Source organism: Microcebus murinus, chromosome 17 (assembly GCF_040939455.1).
Source record: "Microcebus murinus isolate Inina chromosome 17, M.murinus_Inina_mat1.0, whole genome shotgun sequence".
NCBI lineage: Eukaryota > Metazoa > Chordata > Mammalia > Primates > Cheirogaleidae > Microcebus > Microcebus murinus.
This window is the reverse complement of record NC_134120.1, coordinates 12,314,305-12,327,337: the sequence shown is the minus strand read 5'-3', so window position 1 is coordinate 12,327,337 and position 13,033 is coordinate 12,314,305. Positions and strand designations below refer to the sequence as shown.

The window sequence follows — 13,033 nt, the reverse complement described above, 5'->3', positions numbered from 1 at the left end:
TTAGAGCTCAGGGTCACTGGAATCTTCTTCACCCTCCTCCCCTTCCTCAGACAACTCACCTGTGCAAGGGTGAGTCGCAGGTAGTGTGGAGTGAACAGCAATAAGCGGGATCCCTCCTGGCCTTTCTCTAAGAGCTTATGGTCTACCTGAAGGCACAGGGAGCAAGACAACACCACACATATTTGGCAGGTGTAGCACGTATGGGTAGACATCACTGGGCCACTGAGCTCTGACCTGGGTCTTCAAGGAGAAAAGGACTATGAGTCATGCATGTGGCACTGAGAAATCAGTCTGGCTGGAGAGGAGAACTCACATGTGGAAGCAGAGGCTGAGAGAGAGAGGAGAGAGAGAGAAGAGAGAGAGAGAGAGAACATAAATGCAGAAAATAACACGTGGCGAGCAAGGCACCAGATGAGTGACAGAGGCATTTGGGCAGAAACACTGTCCTAGAAAAATTAATCGAACATTGGAATAAGACAGAGGAGAATGACTATACCCCTGTGAGTCTCCACCTAGGACTTGCCAAAAATGTCTAACTTAGCCGGAATGTTGGTGTCTCTGAAGGTCAGCATGAGTGTTAACAAAAAATGATTTTTTAAAGTTGCTAAAGATGTGGTTTCTTTGTTCAGATAATTTCAGTCACCTGAACTGCTGGCTGACAGGTATTTCTTATTAAAATATTTAGCTTTACTGTTGCTCTCACTCAACTAATATTTTTTTTTCATCTCTTACAGATAGCAGTACTTTTTTTGCAGAGCATCTTACTATTTTTTGAGTTTTCATGAACTCAGGTTCATAGGAGCCTTACAACATCTCTCCTTTAAAGAAGGCAGTCTGAGGTTCAGACAGATAAAGTGAGCTGCCCAAAGAGGTCATGCTATTAGTGCAGGGCAGAGCTGACATTAGGATGTAGGTCTTCTGTTTTCTAAACTGTCTGAGATTAGAACTTCAGTCTTCCTGAACCTTGGACCTTGGTCATGGTGTTCTGTTTTCCTTTGATATGGACTTGTTGATAATTTCTCCATGCCGAATTGTGTTTGGCAGCCAACAACTAGGGTGCTAGTGCCCTGTTGTAAAACTGTAATAGCTCTATTTTGATAAGACTAGCCAAAATTTATTGCTGCTTTAACCTCTCTGTTGCTTAGGCAACCAATATCCTGAATTAAGACTTGGGCTATTTTAGTTAAGTTTAAAAATTTATTACCTTATAACCACTCAGCCCATCACTTTGCTCATGTTCCAGTCCTATGAGTCACACTGACCCCCTAAGAGTTGCTTCAAACTCTAAATTAACTAAGACCTGTGGCCCCGGTGCATGTGAAGCTCAGGAACAAATGCCTCAGGACTCACATCGACAGCGCCTGCTCATCTCCTCACTAAGTCTCCTCGCTAAGTCCGTCAAACAGAATGGGCAGAGGAACATTCCACGTCAACTTTTCAACACCTGCCCTTTATTGCTGCATCACTATCTACTGCAGAATTGAAGAGCTCACTTCATAGCAACTAGCCTAGCATGGGGTTAATTCTGGAACAGAAAGGTTGCTAGTGCCCATGTGTCTTAGTTTGTTCAGGCTGCTGTAACAAAAACCAAAGTTTGGGTGGCTTATAAACAATAGAAATGTATTGCTCACAGCTCTGGAATCTGGGAAGTGCATGATCAAGGCAGATTTGGTGTCTGGTGAAGACCCACTTTCTGGCTTATAGATGGCATCTTGTTGCTGTGTCCTTACATGGTGGAAGGGGCCAGGCAGCTCCCTGGGGCCTCTGCTGTTAATTTTTTAAGAGAACAGGGACTTGCTCTGTCACCCAGGCATGAGTGAAGTGGCAAGATCATAGCTCACTATAGGCTTGAACTCCTAGGCTCAAGCAATCTCACCTCAGCCTCCCAAATAGTTGGGACTACAGGCATGTGCCACTGCGCAGGGCTAGTTTTTCTTATTTTTTGTAGAGATAGGGTCTGGCTATGTTGTCCAGGCTGGTCTCCAACTCCTGGCCTCAAGTAATCTTCCCAGCTCTGCCTCCCAAAATGCTGGTATTACAGGTGTGAGCCACCACACCTGGCCCTGGGTTCTCTTTTATAAAGCCACTAATCCCATCCATGAGGGTTCTACTCTCATGGCCTACTGTCTAAAGGCCCCACTTCCTAATCCCATCACCTTGGGGGTTAGGATTTCAACATATGAGTTTTGAAGGACAAAAAAATTCAGACCACAGCACAAGGGTCAGTGAGGAAAACGAACACACAAAAAACCTCACTGTCCACAGCCAGCCTTGGAGTAGCTTTTGGCTTGATCCTCTGCCCGACTGCTTGCAGGAACCTCAAGTCCCCTTGCTTTTCCATCTTGTTGGACTGTCCCACTCTCCCATGAGCTCTCTGTCACTCTGATCTGAGCTCCCAGCACCTCTTGGGCAGATGACAGATGACTGTGCTAACTTCTGGCCTTCCTCCTTCTACTTCACCATGGCGCGTCATTCGCAGAAGCCACACTGCGTCACAGTCTGCCCTGCCCTGCTTCTGGGGATCCGCAGTAGCTCACCGTGCTGCAGAAGAGAGAGATGAATGAGCAAATAATCGCAATGCGTTTATTAGACCACGAGCGCCTAGGACAGACCTTGTTGGTCTTGTTCTCTGTGCCTAGTATTTGTTGAATAAGTAAACGAATAAGCAAATGAGCAATTTCTGAGGGTTATGACTAGACACATGTTCAAAGAGCTGCGAGGATCTGCAGAAGGCAGAGACTGACCAAGTCCACAAAGGAAAGGGACCCACTGGGCTGGGTGAAGTCAGGGCAGGTGAAACTCCACAGGTGACACTGAGGCTGCAGGCCACGCGTTCGGCCTGCTCCAAACCTCCTCTTGGCTGCTTCAGCCCTTGAAGACTCTCCTCAGCCAAACTGTGCAACTTAACTATCTTGGCACTTCGTATTCCTGCTAGTGTTTTCTTTTTCATATAAATGTGTCCCGTGTCCCTGATGGGACTGCATTCTCTTTGACAGTCCACAGTTGATTTATCCCCTGTATGCATGGACAGGCATTCAGAAATACGGTCACTTTTTAATAGAATGTATTTTACTTTGGGAACGCCTTCCTTTACATTTAATTTACACGTGAGACAAAAGGAATGCTTCCCTTCAAATAGGAGTTTCTTTGGGATCCGTAATTGTTAATTTATAAACCTTTAATTACTTGCTAGGGAGTCTGGGACAGGGTCAGAAAGAAATTGTGAAGTGCCAAGAGTAACTATCAGTTGTGGTTCAGTCAGAAATGCAAATAAAGCATCTTTGGGTGAGGCAAAGGAAAACTATAATTTGATTTACCCAACACTTTGATTTCAAACATACATCGACCCCATTAAAAAGAAATAATTGTAGAGAGGTTTAAATACTAGCGAATATATTATTTGTCAGTTGTAGCAAGTAATATATCACAGAAATCTCATGACTCTATAAATACAGCAGGTGACTTCACATGGCTGGCGCAGGCATCTCTTGTGAGGATTTAACTCTCAGAGGGCTTTGTTCTAAGCATTTGTGGGTGCTCACATTTTTTAGATTGTCCCCAAATACTTTGATTTAGTTTGATTCTGGAATGTAATTAATAAAAGACTCATACAACTTCAATATGTGATGTGTAAAATCCAATCTAAGGGGATTCTAAAAATTAGCCATAACTACTGACTAAGATAAGGTTTGACTCTTAAATCTTAAATAGTTGCCATGTGTCTGTTTATTTAAAAAATAGATTTTTCCCTTTTTTTCTTTCTTCATTTATCTTAGTTTAAGTAAAAATCTATTATAGCAAAAATGCAACAGTGGCATCCTGTGGCTTGGACTGTGAATGACAGGTGTGTGTCAAAATTGTGGTCTCAGAGGCTTACAGCCACGGCTACACAGAGGTACAGCATTGTTGTGAAGAACATGGCAATCCCAGGAGGGGATTTGTTACTTTTTTAGACCTAAAATCATTATAAATGAATCATTATGGTTTCTATCTTTATTTCATGAAAATAAAGCATATGCAAAATTTAAAATTGAATTGAGCATAAAGCTACAGAAATTTTCTTATTGTTTTTCTTCAAAAGTATATTTTTGGGGGAATCTAACATGAGGTTTGCCCGTGCAATTTTTATACAGAGAATATGCCATTATTTCTCTCATGATGTTAGCTCACATCACACAATATATAGGTTAAATGATGTATTTGTCTTTCTCACATCATATTAAAGACAGAGAGAAAACAGGGGAACATTTTTAAAACTGTAATTCTTATGGAAGTGTAGGAATGCATACCAGACCACTGACCATTGTCTTTTTCCATTCCCTCAGCCCTAGGCAACCACTAATCTACACTCTATCCCTATAGATTAGCCTATTCTGACTTCTCATACAAATGGAATCATGCTGTTGGGTTCCTCTGTATGGCTTTTGCCTGGTCCCCTGGTTCCCAGTGTCCAGAGTGAGTACTGGTACCGAATAGAGCCGATGATAGAGTGATCACAAACACAGAGCAACTTAATACAAACAGTTTATCATATAAAAGAAATAATGAAAATAAAGGAAGCTACACAAAGGGAAAATGTGTTCTAGAGACAGTGGAACAGGTCAGTTTCCAGGAGTGGAGAAAGATGATGGAAACCTTGCACACGTCGCCTTTTATAAGCTCACTAGTTTGTCCCGCCTTTTCCCTGGTAGTATTGGTTACCATTTCCTGCTTTTGGGGGTGATTGACAGGTTGTGGTTAAATGACTTGTTATATAACAGGCTAATTTATATAACAGTTTCCCTTCCTGCACATAGGTCTTTTCTAGAATTTTCCACAAAGCTCCACCCATGTTATGCTAATTAGATGGTAATGAGCTCAAGGTTACTAGGAACTTTTTACTATGTATGTTCCCCCCAGGGTACAGTCCTTAGCCACAGTTTGGTTCCTAGCTACAATTCGGTTCCTGCTCTCTGCCCCTAGCCACCTCCTTGCCACATGTTTACCCTCTGCCAATCCTAACAATGCAATGTGTGGGCTTTTATGACTGGCTCTTTTCATTTAGCACAATATTTTAATGGTTCATCTGTGTTGTAGCATGTACTACTATGTTTCCCACAAAATAAGCCCTACCCATAAAATAGGCCCTACCTATAAAATAAGCCCTACCCATAAAATAAGCCCTAGCTGGATTTCTAAGCATCTGCACAATAGAAGCCCTACCCTGAAATAAGACCTAGTGATGGGCGTGGCTATACAGCATATCTGCACAACCCATGCATTTCGTCTCTAAGCGGTAAAGATGAGCACTCCTTCTCATCTGCCCCATGAGAGCTCTATTGCTCGACATGAGAGATTGGGGCCAATGGTTCTAAAGGAAATAGAGTCACAAGAAATTCAGGATGGAATTCAGGGTTTGGAGAGTTATGATGTTATCAGTTGATGGATATTTGAGTTGTTTCCATTTTTGGCTATTATAAATAATGCCACTGCGAACATTTGTATACAAGTTTTTGTGGACATATCTTTCCTTCAAGGGGGTAATATACTGAGTGGTGTAATTGTTAGGTCATTTGGTAACTCTATGTTTCAGCTTTTGAGGAACTGCCTGATTGTTTCCAAATGGCTGCACCATGTCAGTGTATGAAGGTTCCAGTTTCATCACATGCTCACCAACACTTGCTATATCTGTCTTTTTTATTATAACCATCTTAGTGGGTGTGAAGTGATATATCTTTGTGGTTTTGATTTGCATTTCCCTAATGGATATGAAGAGTACTCATTGACACTGGGTTGATCCTTTATTTGTAGGCTATTTTTTCATTTCTAGATAATTTTTTCAGTGGACAGAGCTTCCTGGGAAGTGTATTTCTTAATATATTAATTTTTTAAAGGAAAGTCATCATATGATACTCATATTTCCAGTTAAAGATCACAGGTTTTTATTTTTTGCTTTGTATTGGGTTCTCTTCTTACACTGAAAACTGGTTTCTAATGACATTAACATAATTACATATTTGTTTCATTCTACAAAATACATATAATAGTTTCATAAGAACAAAATCAATATTTAATTTTTTTTCAATTCTTTTTGTCCTTATTACATATCCTACTAGCGATGTACAAGAGATTAGCGTGATGGTCCAAATTGGTGGTTCTTGACAGGAAACACCTGCAATCCTAAAAATTTCTGAGAAGCTTCCATCAACTGCCTCAGCCTGCAGCAGTGAAGCAGGTGGTTCTCATATATTCACTGGGCGAATCAAGTCTGTGCAAACATCTGGTTATATCCATATGTGGAGAATAAAAGCCTCAACTCCTCTTCTACCTGTCAGAGCTCACTGACTGCAAACTTTAATGCAGAGCCATGCAAAGAAGGAATCTCTGGGAAATGTGGTTCCTGGCTTCTCCTATGCAATTCAGAGACAGCTGTAGAAGGAAGTGGTGATGATGCCAGGTGGATGTAGACACATCAATCTTTATACATCTCATGTCTTACTGATTAGCCTCTAGGAAAATGATGAAGAAAGTACTGAGAGTAGACATCTTTGTCCTATTCTTTATTTTGGAGGGCATGCTTCTAACATTTCTTCTTTGAGGGTGTTGTTTGTACATATTTTCTATCAGGTTAAGGAAGTTTATTAACTTCTAATCCTAGTTTATTATGATTTTTTACAAATCATGAATTCCTGTTGAATTTATCAAATGAATTTATCTGTAACTATTGAGAGAATCATATGATTTCCTCCTTTAATCTGCTAAAGTGGTAAATGACATTTGAATATCTTTTCCACCGGAACCATCCTTGCATTCTTGAGATAAATCCAAAGTGATTTTTAAAAAATATATCTCTAGATTTAATTTATTAATATTATGTTAAGACTTTTATAATGTCCATGATTGAGACTGGCCTGTGATTTTCCTTTCTTGTATTCCTGTTTGGTGTTGGCATCCAGGGTTTACTAGCTCTATAGAATCCTTACTGTGGTCAGGGGTTCCATGTGATATAGGACCTCCCTGCTTCTCCGTGTCATATCCTGCCACCCTCCCCACATTGCTCACTCCACTTCAGTCTCACAGTTCTCTGCTGTTCCTCAAACAAACCAAGTGCACATCCTCCTCAAGGCCTTGGTGTCTGCTGTTCTCTCTGCTTGGAATGCTCTTGCTTCAGAGAGGCACAGGGCTTCCCTCCTCCTTTCATTAAAGTCTCTGCTCAAATAGCTTCTCATCACAGAGGCCTTGCCGGCCATCTTATCTAAATTAGCATCCCTGTCTTAAAGCTCTGTCTCCTTAATCTCTTTCATTTTTCCACTCAGCTCTTATCACCACTTACCATATTAATATTATCAACTCATTGTGCACTGTCTTCCTCTTCTAGAAGGCAATGTCTATGAGGGCAGGGACTTTGCCTATTTTGTTGCCTGCCATTTCCCCAGCACATTGAATAGTATTCATTACATAATATTTGTTGATTAATGAATCAATGAATATATTTTTCCATGTTTGAAAAAATGAGGAAAGTTTCCATATGTACTCCTCATAAAATTCTGATATTTTACTTGAAAAAATTGTAACTTGTATTTAAACCAAAAAGGAGAGGAAATTATTACATGGAACATGCAGAGAAATATTGGTGAAGATGTCAGTCTGCTTATCTGCGGTAGGTTGCAGGAGTAGGTTGGTTGAGTAACCCTGCCTACTATTCCACACTTCCCTTACCTTTTCCCAGCAGCTCATTGCTTAATGAGACCTAAATTTTTATTCCTGAAGAGTTTGAGGCATGGTGATTCTGCCCATGTTGAGCTGATGTGGTGCTTGGTTAACCTTGACCATGAGGCAGGCGGTACAAATGGACACCCTCAGGGCTAAGCCCCGCCCCGGATATCTACCAGCGCTCTTCGGGCTTCTGCTGCACCCGTCTCCCTGCTTCCTTGCAGGTGGGCCCGATCTCTCTAGCAAGCACTGAGACCTCCATTTTTGCTTATTCCTCTCCTGGCCAGGTAGCAATGTCAGTTCTGATTCAAGGGAACTGGTGACAGGGCCACTGCTCTGACTATGGTTATGTAACTTCCTGTGTGTGTATTTTGGTATTGGGGAAAAATAGGCACGCAGAGAACAGTTACAGCTCTTTCTAGCATCAAGTGTCTTTTTTTAGCAATTCCACTCTTAAGCGTATACCCCAAAGAATTGAAAATATCCAGGCAAGGGTAGCCTAGGCCTGTAGTCCCAGCCACTTGGGAGAATGAGATGAGAGGGTTGTTCGAGGCCAGGAGTTTGAGGCTGCAGTGAGCTATGAATAGCCACTGCACTCCAGCCTGGGCAACATAGTGAGAGCTCATCTTAAAAAAAAAAAAAAAAAAAGAAGACAGGTGTGATGGCCCATGCCTGTAATTCTAGCACTTTGGGAAGCCAAGATGAGAGGATTGCTTGAGGCCAGGAGTTTGAGAACAGCCAGGGCAACACAGCGAGACCCTGTCTGTACAAAAAATTAAAAAATTAGCCAGGCATGGTGGTACACACCTGTAGACCTAGCTACTTGGGAGGCTGAGGCAGAAAGGATCACTTGAACCCAGGAGTTATAGGCTACAGTGAGCTAAGATCCTGCCACTGGACTCTAGCCTGGGTTACAGAGCAAGAAGACCTTATCTCAAAAAAAAAAAAAATTAAAAACCCTACAGAATTTAAAACAGGTGAGCAAACAAGTACATGTGCACACGTTAATAGCAGCACTATTCACAATAGCCAAAAGGCAGAAACAGCCCAAATGTTCACAAATTGATGAATAGATACATTGTGGCATATACATATAATGGAATATTATTCAGCCATAAAAACAAATGAAGAACTGATTCATGTTACAATACGGATGAAGCTCAAAAACATGATGCTAAGTGAAGGAAGCCAGATGCAAAGGTCACACGCTGTATGAGTCCATTCATATGACAGATCCAGAATAGGCGAATCCATAGAGACAGAAAGCAGATTGGTGGTTGCCAGGGGCTGAGGGGAGGAAAGATTGGGGAACAACTGCTCGATGGGGATGGGGTTTCCTTTTAGGGTGATGAAAATGTTTTGTAAATAGACAGAGGTGGTGGTTGTACAACACTGTGAATGTACTAAATGCCACTGAATTGTTCACTTTATGACAGTCAATTCTATGTTATGTGAACTTCACCTTAATAAAAACAAACAAAACCCTCTATGTTCTTACATGCAGGGATAGTCGTCGCACATTTAAGAGACAGAGTGAGCATTTGTTTTTGATGTCATGTGTGCAATAAAAACTCCTTTGAGAGAGCTGTGTTTTTAGTTAGAAACTAACACTTAAACAAAACCATTTTTACTTATAAGCCTGGAGCCATCCAAGACATCTATAACTGTGCAGAATCACTGTGTGTAATGAATGATTTAAAGCAAAAGTAGCAAACTAAATTTTAGATGGCTATGATTGGTCCATTTGAAGAGATTATGCCCTGTTGATGGGAGCAGCCCCCCAAGACAGCCCAGGTGCCCTTTCCACGAGGAGACCCCCTTAAGGACTATGATCCAGACCAATTAGGTAGAGGTAGACCCAGCCGTGCCTTGCTTTGTTTCTGCATATGGTTGGCATCTGATAAAATCCATATATAGTTTGGCCCAGTGCATTCTTCTCAGTATTTACATCCCAAGGGGAGTTTTAAGGGACATTTAAGGTTCTTTTCCCCTTAACTCATCAAAACAAAGTTATGAAAAATTGCTTTGATCCCTAATAGGAATTGTTCACGAGACACACGAGACCATTACTTTCTGAAAAGAAAGCTGTGCTTTGCCAAGAGTTTGGGGAGTTAACAGCATGATGTTTGAGCACCTGACACTTGAGATCCAACTGGGTCCTAAACTTGGCTCAGGGATGCCTCCCAACCTCCAGCCTAATAAAGCCTGTTAATTAACTGTCAGGCCTGCCATGTAACAAGTGAACTTTTACTTTCTGTGCCATGTTCTTGGTCCCAGGCCAGAAATGATAGGTATAAAACTTTACCGCTAGTGAGACATTTCGGAGAGAAATTGGTATTTGCATGATAAAGGGTTGCCTTCTGAATCAAGTGTGCATCACAGGACATGCATTTTTTAATAAATTAAAAGGTAAATAAATCTGTTCCTAGCAGCCTTTTTTGGGGGCCTTTCAGATAGCCTGCCACTGGAGGATGAATTACTATGAGGCTAATCTGGATCTCTGTCCTATTGCTCTAAAGTTTATGGCGTTCACTACTCATGGTACAAGGGTGGAAAATAAGTATATTATAAAATTATGACCCAGATTCCTGCTTAAATAAACTTGAACTATCTTATGGTGAGAAAATATTTAAAAGGCACGCGGCTGGGGTTGTAGTTAAGGTTCTTTAATTTGTCAGTGGTAAAAACCAAGTCAGGTCAGTTTGAACAACAAAAAAAGAATTTGCTGGAAAGATATCGAGATGCTTTGCAGTGTTAAAGCATGCGCTGGACACACTCCTTGGGCAGAGGCCAGGAGCAGACACCAGGGCAGCTCAGGGGCCTCTGCAGCGGCAGCTCCTGGTGCTCCCTCACTGTCAGATTGTGCTAACAACTGACTAAGAGTATGAACTTTATAGAGAAGTAGGCATGGGAGAAGCTTCTCTGAAACGTGGAGGGAACAGGCTAGGTAATCCCAGTTGTCGCCCAAATGAAGTGGCTGCACAGTAGTTAAATATTTAAACAATCAGGGAAAATCTTAGAATCCTTGATGTTATCCCTTCCTTTTTTGCCCCCAAACTTGGGAATTCTGCATCTGTTTGAACATCTTCTGTGATGGTGTGCATACTATTTATGAGGACAACCTATTCCATTATTGGACCATATGAAGTATGAGAAAGTCCTAATTTTAAAGGGAAATTTGAATTCTATGCTTTGGGCTGCCATTTAGCACATAGATCAAAGTTTACACAATGTACACATACATGATAATCCTTTGTATAATGAAGACAAATCAATATACAGTCCTTCTAGAGTTTTCTCTTCTAGCTAAGCATATTTAATGCCTTCAAACGGTTTTCCTATGATGGTAGCGTTCACTCTGTCCAACCACTTCTGCACATAATTTAGTCTCAAGTGGCCCTCTTAAAATGTAGTATGTAGGATTGAATATATACTCCTGACATGGTCTGAACAATAAGCTTCTGTTCCTGTGGCTTTGGATTGCATTAGCCTCACTGCATTGACTTGGGTTGTGCTTGTAGGCCATTCAGGAGCCATTGCCAAATCAACTCTCCCCTGTTATACTCTTGTGCAATGAATTTTTAAACATAAGTGCAGGATGGTACATGAGTCAAGTCAGAAAGGAACAATGAGTAGTCATTATTCAGAATATTGTGATTTTGACCATGCCTTCCATTATATTAGCTGTCTTCCTATCATCAATTAATAGGCATAGTTTCTACATCTTACTCAAAGTCATTGATGGGGAAAAAAATTGAACTGACCAGGGCCAAATATAAAGCCTTTTCATCCAAATAGAACTAGCCATGTCTCTACAAATTGACACTGAACAGTAGTCTTTGAGTACAGTTATTAAACTATCTATGAATCAGCCCAAATGCAGGGTATCTCAGAATGTGTCTGATGGAGGAACTGTTCCTCTAAATATTGATAAGATTTGCTTTAAAAAAAAAGTCCTTAGTCTTTATTATTGTGCCCTGCGAATCATTAATAATGTGGAATACTCTGTCTATGTGTGTCTGCGTGTGAGGGTATCATCTTATGGAGTCCTATAAAACACACTTGGAAAACCCTGATCTAATTCTGTTACTATATCATGCAGCATGCAAGCTTCCAGTCTGTCCCCCTGGGATTTAAATGAGAGGCTTTACCAAGTATTCTGCTGTAATTATGAGGCACTGTGCCCATAGCATGCCTGTGTCCCTACAATCTATTAGTTCTGTCAAAGCAGGAAATAAGGGAAGAGAGTTAAGAACTGAGCCCAAGGGTTGGAGACTAATAAAGGCACAGTTGGCTGGGAGAATTCAAAGACATGCAATCCTGGGTCTTGAAGGGGCCCGAACATTAGGCTGAAGAATGAGAGACAAAAGTTGAAACATAGGTTTGACCCAATTTCCCAGTGAAGATCCAGAAGGAAAAATCTCAGCGTGGAGCTCAAGACAATCAGCTTGTGTAGTCATGAGCAGCAGCAGCCGTGTTTTCAGTCAAAGTCCTGTGGCATCTGCTCTACCTGTCATGGCTGAGGTCCTGCCCAAGTGGACGCTGGACCTGTTCCTTATGGTCAAGGAGTTAAGAAGCTCTTTTCTCTTCAATGTTGCTCAATATTGTGCTGTCTACCCCAGCACGGTCTAGCTTTTCTTTGTCCTTCTAAGCTAGGGACGAAAATCCTAGACTCTTTTTGTTGTCTTTAGGATGTTCCCCCAGGCCTTGATGGCTTTCCTTTGACACACTTCTTTTTTCTACCTTCCTTTTCTAGTCATCTTTGGTTCTCTGTCCCATCTTTCATCTCTAACACATTTATATATTTTCAGTCTTTTATATGTCCTACATACTCATTATTAGCACCTACATTTGTTCTTGGACATAGCTAAACAGCAATGTACTATAGCTTGATGTATTTGTAAAATAGGTGTATTCTTGGGGAAAAATACATTTTAGTAAGTTGAGCAATATTTTTAACATTCATAAGAAGCTTGAAATTTATAGATACTTCCTAAGGATCTTTTTCTTTAAAGTTGAAGAATAGTTTTGTAAAGCACACAATCTCTAATTGGCTAATTTTGTAAGTCTGTAGATTTAGTTTTCTTAAATCAGGTTAATCTGATTCAGTAAATACTGCATTTTAAAGTTTATCAAGTAGCAACTGACCAGTTGGCCAGAATTAATCTGTGTGATTTCAGGACTGCATTCAGCTTTACAGTGTAATTTAAGATTGGCACTTAGTAAATTAAATGAGATCATTTTATAACTACTCATAGTACAAGGGTGACTTCTAGCATGTGATGTGCATGACGAAATAATGAATCTATAGTAGCCCAGATAGTACTCTGTATTGCTGCCC

The 13,033-nt window shown here is 40.9% G+C and overlaps 1 long non-coding RNA gene across 1 annotated transcript in view; it reads left to right on the top strand.

Moving 5' to 3' along the window:
* The window catches only part of LOC142861648 (uncharacterized), an 80,026-nt gene that overhangs the window by 59,985 nt on the left and 7,008 nt on the right, over positions 1–13,033 (top strand). The window lies entirely within an intron of this gene.